The sequence below is a fragment of the Cervus canadensis genome, chromosome 9 (genome assembly GCF_019320065.1).
Source record: "Cervus canadensis isolate Bull #8, Minnesota chromosome 9, ASM1932006v1, whole genome shotgun sequence".
Taxonomy (NCBI): Eukaryota; Metazoa; Chordata; class Mammalia; order Artiodactyla; family Cervidae; genus Cervus; species Cervus canadensis.
Genome location: NC_057394.1, coordinates 5,377,895 through 5,387,762, shown reverse-complemented (window position 1 = coordinate 5,387,762; position 9,868 = coordinate 5,377,895).

Genomic DNA, 9,868 nt, shown 5'->3' with positions numbered 1-9,868 from the left:
AAAGAGAAAATTAGAAAATACTTCGAGATGAACAAAAATGAAGACCCAACATACCATATTTTTAAGATACAGCTGAAGTAGTATTTAGCTGTAAACATCTACATTTAAATTTTTATATAAGCATTATTCATAGTAGCCAAAAGGTAGCAAAACTGCAAATAGCCAGCAGGTGATGTAAGGATAATTAAGAAGTGACATAGCCATAGGATGAAATATTACTCAGCAATGAAAAGGAATGAAGTACAAATACATACTATAGCATGGATGAACCTTGAAAACATTATGCTAAGTGAAAGAAGCCACTCACAAAAGATTAGATATTATATTATTCCTTTTACATGAAATGTCCAGAGTAAATACTGATGCAGAGACAGAAAATAGATTAATCATCACTAGGGCTGCAGGGGAGGAGAATGGAAAATAACTGGTGTGTCTATGAGATTCTTTGAGGGATGATAAAATACCCTAAAATTAGCTGTGATGGTGGCACACCATTGGTGAATATATTGTACCAGAAAGCATTGACATGTGCACTTAAAATGGGTGAATTGTATGGAATGCGAATTACATCTCAATAAGAGAGTTTTACACACACACGTGCACATATGTAGGCACAAATGGCAAAAGCAAAATCACTGTTCCAAACTCAGTTAAGTAGAAATTCCCTAATGGGGAGTGAACGTTTTCTGAGAGAGCAGTGTTGTGTGGATCTGAGTTACGCAGGGTGTTACCAACTAGCACAGAAAAACCAGCCGGAAGGAGAATGATGGCAGAAAACACAAGAGTTGGGAGTCTTGGTTTGCAGTCGTGTTTAGCTACTAGCTCCTCTGGTGGCTCATCTTTACTCTGACGGTAAAGAGTCTGCCTGCAAAGTGGGAGACCCGGGTCCTATCCCTGGGTTGGGAAGATCCCCTGGAGAAGGGAATGGAGACCCACTCCAGTATTCTGGCCTGGGTACAATCTGTGGGGTCACAAAGAGTTGGACACAAGTGATCAACCAACACTTTCACTTTCCACTTGGGAAAGTTGTCTAACATCTATGAACTTTGATGATCTCACCTGTAATATGAGGGTTTGAATCACAAAACCTCTGAGCTTCCCTCTGTCTCCAAAATTGTGCATTTTTTTATTGTTGTTGAATAGATGGGTTTACACTTTCCTTACCAGAATAGTATCTTTCTGTTCAACATGTCTCCTAAATTTTTTTTTTCCATTTAATACCAAGCTATCTGAAGCCTTTTTCCTAAACTGATATAGATGTTGTCTTGCTTCTGAATGAGGACAAACAGTGATCTGTTATTTGAATGCCCACTCTGGCTATTTGCTCTCCACCAATTTTCTTGGAACAGAGTCCAGTTAGAAAGAAAACACAGAGGGGATGAAATGTGCATAAGGCTTCATTTTATAGCCATAGAGGTGTTAATTTTGGATTTAGCTCTGTTTTGGAGAAATCAATCCCAAAGCATATGATATTTGCTCAGATTGTAAAACATCTGAATACCAGTTGGCCAGTAACAGAGAGATTTGTTATTCACGCTCTTCTTGACACATAATGCTTTTCCAAACATAAAATAGCAACCTCCAACCATGCAGAATAAAGTGGTTCCGATGCATTACTAAGAAATTGAATACTGTATCAGTGGGGTAGAGAATGGACTTCGAATGGAGGGTACATTAAATTGTGCGTAGTTGTCCATAATATTGAGTCTCAGGGAGGGATGGGGCCAAACTGTTTAAAATCTTCTCACTCCGGCAAAGGTCAGTGCCTCCATAAAGTGGGAGAAGATGCATTTCAAACCCTTTATTACTAATAGGAGAGTCCATTATTATGTGAGTTATTGATGCTCGCGGTGGAAAGTCTGGAAATTGAATTTCTACGTTTCACACATAACCACAGAAACTCACACCAGATATTTTTGTATATTGGTTTTAAAAAAGTTTCTTTTAGAATTATGTCTAAACTCTTTACATTCCTTTTCTTTTCCAATTATTGAATAGCAACAAGAATAGCTAGTATTTTGCTTAAGGATCCTTCTTTGCCCAATGCAAATTTCACAGTAATGACGTGGGTTTTACCTGCAAAGCACATATTATCAATGATTCTGCAGTACAGTTCCTTTCTGAAATATCTGACTATATGACCTGCAAGGGAGAGGTCAGGCTGCCATAAACCGTGAGAGAGAGAAACACTCTGAAGTTCCCTAGGGGCTGACAATAAAGACATCCTTAGTAGGGAATGAGGCGTCCTTTGGGAGCCCAGGACACTTGAAGACATCACGCTATGAGTTCTTTCTGCCTCACCCTCCACTCTGAATAATTACATACAAATCAAACCAAGTCAGAAGGCCTAGGTGGAGAAATGTTACAAGAGGAAGCCTGACTCTCGAGGCAAGAAAAATAGGACAGACCTGGACTCTTCTTTAGACAATGTTTACGAGCTGATTGCAAAAGGTTTTTCTTCTTCACCAGAAAACTTGCTTGGTTGAAATTCTCTCTCTCTTTTCCTCTCTTCCTTCTTTCCTGCCTCCCTCTCTCTCCTTTCTATCTTGTGTGTATGTGTGTGTTAGTTGTGTCTGACACTTTGCGACCCCATGGACAGTGGCCCACCAGTCTCCTCTGTCCATGGGATTTCCCAGGCAAGAAGACTGCAGTGGGTAGCCTTCCCTCCTCCAAGGGATCTTCCGGACCCAGGGATCAAACACACATCTCTTGCATGTCCTGCATTGGCCAGTGGATTCCTTACCACTGGGCCACCTGGAAAGCCCCTTGAACATTCCATCTCTTGTACTAAAACACACACAAAATCAACTTAATCCTAAAGAACATTTCAAGTATTTGAAGACAAACATCATATCTATTAAGGATTGAATTGTGTCCCCACAAAATGTATATGTTAAAATCCTCAACCACCCCCACTCCAGTGCCTCATAATACAATGTTTTTGGAAATAAGGCCATTGCAGATGTATTCTATTTGTGATTATAAAATAGTGTCTGTATGTTAAGTAGATTCAGTCATGTCCGACTCTGTGACCCCATGGACTATAGCCCACCAGGCTCCTCTGTCCATGGAATTCTCCAGGGCAAGTATACTGGAGTGGGTAGCCGTTCCCTTCTCCAGGGCATCTTTTCAACTCAGAGACTGAACCCACGTCTCCTGTATTGCAGGCAGATTCTTTACCATCTGAGCCACCAGGGAAGCCCAGTATTTTCATCTGTCCCTTCCCCCACCCCACACATGTCCCATGCCTCCTCTCCTTCCAATGGTAAAGGTTCTAGAATCTTCTCTGAACCTAGAAACTACAGAAATGGTTTGCATTCTTCCTCAGTTAAAAAAGGAAATGACACTTCTCGCCCTTTGCAGTTGCCTCATCTTCTCAGTCCCTATCACACAGATCACCTCATCTCATGACTGAGCTCATCGTGTTTTTCATAAGAAACATCTCATGAAGTAATTTGATAATTTATGACTGGGTGCAAATATTTAATGTTACGTATGCCAGATTTTGTATGCCATGTTGAAACTTCAAACTTAATGACAGACTTTAATTAGAACAATCTAGGGTTCACACAGCTTAAATTAAAGTGAGGTATAAGAAGCATACCAGCTAAACTATTTTTGCTATTTCAGAGAGAAAATATTTTCCTAAAATCATTTTCTCAGGCAGACACTTAGATCACCTGCCTTTAAAACCTTGCAAGATTGCTTTTCTCATAACCCAGTTCCCTAGTTACGAATCACCATTGTCAGTGGTTTGCAAGGAGCTCAGGGCCTTGGGGGTTAGCAGTTTTATGCTCAGAAACTGTTTTGTCTGGACCTCCTAGCCCTCCAGGGGTTAAGGCAGCCCTGACCTGTTCTGACTCATTTCTACTCTCTCCTCTGAGTCTCTCTTGGCAACTCACAGATTGTGCCAAACATCAGTGCGTTTTGTGAGGAAGCATCAACCCTGTCCCTTTTATGCTGAAACGACCACTTTCCCATGTATTAAGTACTTGTTTGTTGTTGTTTGGGCTTCCCTGACGGCTCAACTGGTAAAAAGTCCACCTGGAATATGAGAGACCTGGGTTTGATCCCTGGGTTCGGAAGATCCCCTGGAGAAGGTAACGGCTACCCACTCCAGTATTCTGGCCTGGAGAATTCCATGGACTATATCATAGGGTTGCAAAGAGTCGGACATGACTGAGTGACTTTCACACTTGTTATTTAGTCACTAAGTCATGTCTGACTCTTTGTGACTCCATGGACTGCGGCCAACCAGGCTCCTCTATCCATGGGATTTTCCAGGCAAGAATACTGGAGTGGGTTGCCATTTCCTTCTCCACGGGATCTCCCCAACCCAGGGATCAAACCCAGGTCTCCTGTATTGCAGGCAGGCTCTTTACATCTGAACCACCAAGGAAGCCCCATTTAGTGACTAAGTCATTTCATTTAATATTTTAAGTATTATTATTCCTCTCAATTTATAGTGTGAAATCTTCAGCTTGAAAAGCTAGATTGTTTGCACATTCATGTTCATAGCAATACTTTATAACTATTATTCATAATAGCTAAAATGTAGAGGTGAGCCAAGTGTCCACTGACAGATAAATGGATAAGCAAAATGTGATATATGCATACCTTGGACTATTATTCAGCCTTCCAAAGCGAGGAAACTCTGACATATGCTGCAACATGGATAAACCTTGAGGATATTTTGCTAAGTAAAATAAGCCAGTCAAAACAAAACAGATACTGAAAATAACAAGGAGGACTTACTATATACCATGGGGGCAGGGAAGATCCCCTGGAAGAGGGCATGGCAAACCACTCCAGGATTCTTGCCTGGAGAATCCCCACGGAGAGAGGAGCCTGGCAGGCTAGAGTCCATGGGGTCACAAAGAGTTGGACAGGACTGAGAGACTAAGCACATATGCACATACATACATATATATATATACACACACATATACACCTGAATTGCTTTGCCGTGTGTCTGAAAACTAACACAACATTGCAAAGTAACTACACGTCAGTCAATCAATAAATAGGGTTATCTATGTCAGGTAATACAATTATATCATCTTTCAAAACAATGTTTACCTGAAAGCTTTTAGAAATTGGAAAACAAAGCCAGTTGTATTTAAAGAAAAAAATCATGGGCATAATAGGGCTGCTTGACAGAAGTTGACTTCGCAACAGACTCTGCTGCAAACTACTTCCTTAAGAAATAGCTTAAACGATTTAAATTAAATTATTTTATGGAGAATACCTATGACATGTGTTCTATCTCTAGAATTAGAAAACTTAATTTATATGCTAAATGATTCATAGTTTTAATTATCTGTGTATATTTTATATATGAAATAGTGCTTCCTGTTTTTAACAGGTAGATGTATAAGAGTTTTAAACCACTTTGACAAATAGGCTTTTGATCCTCTATCTTTAAATAACTCTTTTTTTTAAAAAAAGGTTAGCTCTTAGGCCAGGTCCAGCTGGGCAGAGTGTGAAATGCAATGAACCATCCATAAGTAGCCTGTGGATTGAAGCTGTGGAACTGGGCAGTCAAGGTGATTCAGACCCTACTCTTCCGCATGCTCCTCAACCAACTGGGTAATTGAAAGAGGGTTTAAAATGGGCAAAAGGAGATGAAACAGTGACTCCACTTTCATGAGTGGATGGCAAGCAGGGGTTAGAAAGCATAGACATGGCGTTTCTTCTCCTGGATGTGCAAAAACACACGTCAACACTCAGCCTGTATCTGTGAGCAACCCTTCTGCCTCTGGGAGAAACAAAGGTAAATATGGGTGTGGATAACAAGATATTTCAGGAATACATTGTTCAAACTCGTCTGTTCACCAGCTGCGAGGTGAGGCCACAGCTTATCTTCTAGATGTGCCTGATAACTCTTATGTTAACAATACTTTGACCTAGAGAGAAAAACAAACAAAAAAAAATTTACTACTGATTTATAAGAACTGCCTTCACAAAATTATTAGGTTTCTGGTTCCCTAGTCTGATTTTTAATTGTCTTCTTTTTAAAAATCTTTTTTTTTTTTAAATATTTATTTGTTTGGCTGTTCCAGGTCTTAGTTGCTGGATGCAGAACCTGGTTCCCTGGCCAGGGGTCCAACCAGAGCCCACCTGCATTGGGAGCCGGGAGTCTTAGCCACTGGACCACCAGGGACATCCCTGATACTCAAGTCTTCTGATCGTATCTATAGAGAAAAGCAATGAGACCAGGCCATGAGAAGGTGGAGATTGGATACAAAGACCTCAGAGAAAGAAGGACGTGGGAGACCTACGATGCAAACGTGTACAACATCTGTTGCTTTCTTTGTTCAGACTCCTACAATTCATAATACATCGCTGATTTATTCAGCTAATATGTTTTGCTGCCTTCTGTAGCTAGTGAGGGGTTTCCCAGGTGGCTCAGTGACAAAGAATACACCCATCAATGCAGGAGACACAGCCTCGATCTCTGAGTCGGGAAGATCCCCTGAAGAAGGAAATGGCAACCCACTCCGGTATCCTTGCCTGGGAAATCCCACGGCCAGAGGAGCCTGGCGGGCTACAGTCCACATTAAGTCGCTTCAGTCATGTCTTGACTCTGCGACCCCATGAACTGTAGGCCCTGCAGGCTCCTCTATCCATGGGCTACAGTCCATGGGGTTGCAAAAGAGTCGGACATGAGTTAGTGACTCAGCAGCAATGTAGCCAGGGGACAGATGTGTCAAGATATTGTCTCTACTTGATCGGTTCCAGAATACAGACTCTCAGGATTGGAAAGCACATTCTTGCTCAATGATCCAGCTAAGATGAAGCCCTTCTATTAATACAAAATTTCTGCCAAAGCTTAAATCTTTGCCTAGATCTTTGCCACCCCAGCAATAGCCTTCAGAGCTAAGATGAATTTGTTTTTTGACAAACCCTGCTGCTAAACCACATTTTTCTTTGTCATATTTATGCAGTAGATGTTATTTGTTTGTGTGAAATTAGGTGCACTATCTTACATCTATCCCCATTAAATACCAACTTGAAAAAAACATTGTTGCATTGTTACAGCTTATTAAGAACTCCTTAAAGCCAGAAGCATTCATTAACTCTCCCAACATCGGGTTGTTTGCATACATATGACAAGCAGGCCTGCCATAATTTCACCTGACTTGTCATAAAAATGTTGACCAAGGCAGAGTCATATTCCTGAAACACAAGTTAGCCTGCCAGGCCGAACCTCTGATAGAAGCATCTGGGGTTGATTCTGCAAGTTTCACTGCCAGGGCTTTGCCTGCATGCCATTTTAGTCATTGATTCATTGCCAGTCCAACTGTAGGATAAAGGACTGTAAGAATTCCCACTGATTAAATAGTGGTGAATTTCATAAAAAATAAATTTTTTCTTTAGTCCCCAAATACACATTGGGTCTAAATGGAGATTAATTGTGCTTGCTGATTTACCAAAGACTCCTAGTTCATACCTGGTACCCTGGATCAATCTTGAAGCATCCTGGAATGGATGATCAGCTAAATGTTCATGGTCCCTGAGTTATAGGCAATGGAGTGGATGAGCCATATTTCCACAACTATGCCCCTTCCATAGAAAAATTCTCTGGACCACTTCTCAAGCAGGTTCAGGAAGGCAGCTTTCTCCCCTCCTTGTAACATCTGCTGAGTTCTTTGGCACCTTTGCCACCACAGAATGATAAATACTTGAGGGCCACCATCAGTCATGACTTTATTCCTAGCAGCTAATCAGGAGACTGAAACTTACAGGCACTCAATTCATATTTACTGAGTGAAAACTGCTCATCAATGATCTAATGTGTCCAGCGTCATCTTGTGACTCTGTGAAAGTATCCTCAGGATGGGTACGACATGAGGATGTAAATGTGAGTTCTTGCCTCTCTGGGCTTTATTTGTCTTTCGGTGCAACCTATTTTGAGGATTTTATTTGCTCTGTTCTTTTAAGTTTTCAGCCTGCCTTCTTGGCCTTCTAGACAACAAATAGCATCTTACCTTCTAGCGTGAGGCCTCTTTAGGCTTTCATGAAGTGACGGCTCCCCTTGCGGTGACTGCCTGCAGCTGTGAAATTAAAAGATGCTTCCTCTTGGAAGGAAAGCTACAACCAAGCTAGACAGCGTATTAAGAAGCAGAGACTGTTTTCCATAGCGGCTGTACTAGTTTGCATCCCCACCAACAGTGTAAGAGGGTTCCCTTTTCTCCACACCCTCTCCAGCATTTATTGCTTGTAGACTTTTGGATAGCAGCCATCCTGACTGGCGTGTAATGGTACCTCATTGTGGTTTTGATTTGCATTTCTCTAATAATGAGTGATGTTGAGCATCTTTTCATGTGTTTGTTAGCCATCTGTATGTCTTCTTTGGAGAAGTGTCTGTTTAGTTCTTTGGCCCATTTTTTGATTGGGTCATTTATTTTTCTGGAATTGAGCTGCAGGAGTTGCTTGTATATTTTTGAGATTAATCCTTTGTCTGTTTCTTCATTTGCTATTATTTTCTCCCAATCTGAGGGCTGTCTTTTCACCTTACTTATAGTTTCCTTTGTAGTGCAAAAGCTTTTAAGTTTCATTAGGTCCCATTTGTTTAGTTTTGCTTTTATTTCCAATATTCTGGGAGGTGGGTCATAGAGGATCTTGCTGTGATTTATGTCGGACTTTTGAACTTTGTGGGAGAATGTGAGGGTGGGATATTTCAAAAGAACAGCATGTATACTATCTATGGTGAAACAGATCACCAGCCCAGGTGGGATGCATGAGACAAGTGCTCCGGCCTGGTGCACTGGGAAAACCCAGAGGAATCGGGTGGAGAGGGAGGTGGGAGGGGGGATCGGGATTGGGAATACGTGTAAAAAAAGAGAAAAAAAAAAGAGAAAAAAAAAAAAAAAGAAGCAGAGACATCACCTTGCCAACAAAGGTCCATCTAGTCAAAGCTACGGGTTTTCTAGTAGTCATGTACGGATGTGAGAGTTGAATCATAAAGAAAGCTGAGCACTGAAGAACTGGTGCTTTTGAACTGTGGTGTTGGAGAAAACTCTTGAGAGTCCCTTGGACTGCAAAGAGATCAAGCTAGTCAATCCTAAAGGAAATCAGTCCTGAATATTCATTGGAAGGATTGATGCTGAAGCTGAAGCTCCAATACTTTGGCCACCTGATTCAAAGAACTGACTCACTGAAAATGACCCTGACGCTGGGTAAGATTGAAGGCAAAGAGAGAAGGGAGTGGTAGAGGATGAGACGATTAGACAGCGTCAGTGACTGAATGGACGTGAATTTGAGCAAAGTCTGGGAGATAGTGAAGGACAGGGGAACACAGTGTGCTGCAGTCTGTGGGGTCGCAAAGTCAGACACGACTTGGTGACTGAAAAATTACAAACCCCTTGCAAAGATCCTGGGCATCTGCAACTGATCAGAAACACGACTTCTGTCCCTCTTGGCTGCTCTGTTTATGTGAATGACTAAAGCATTAAGATTTAATGATCAGATCTATGGATGGGACTTTCTGGTCAGAGACCATGGTCTTTCATTTTTATTCACTCATATTTGCTCAAATCTGGACGATCACATAGCATGCTATTTTGTTTGTTTCCCATGACATTGATTAAAAAATAATCTGTACAAAAAGGAAAAATGAGTGTAAACACGACTCATTCTAACTTCAATGATAAATCCTATATTTAGTCTCTTTAATTATGGTCTGTTGTTGGGAAAGTGAAAGTGAAAGTCGCACAGTCATGTCCGATTCTTTGTGACCCCACGGACTATACAATCCATGGAAATCTCCAGGCCAGAATACTGGAGTGGGCAGTCGTTACCTTCTCCAGAGGATCTTCCCAACCCAGGGATCGAACCCAGGTCTCCCACATTGCAGGTGGATTAT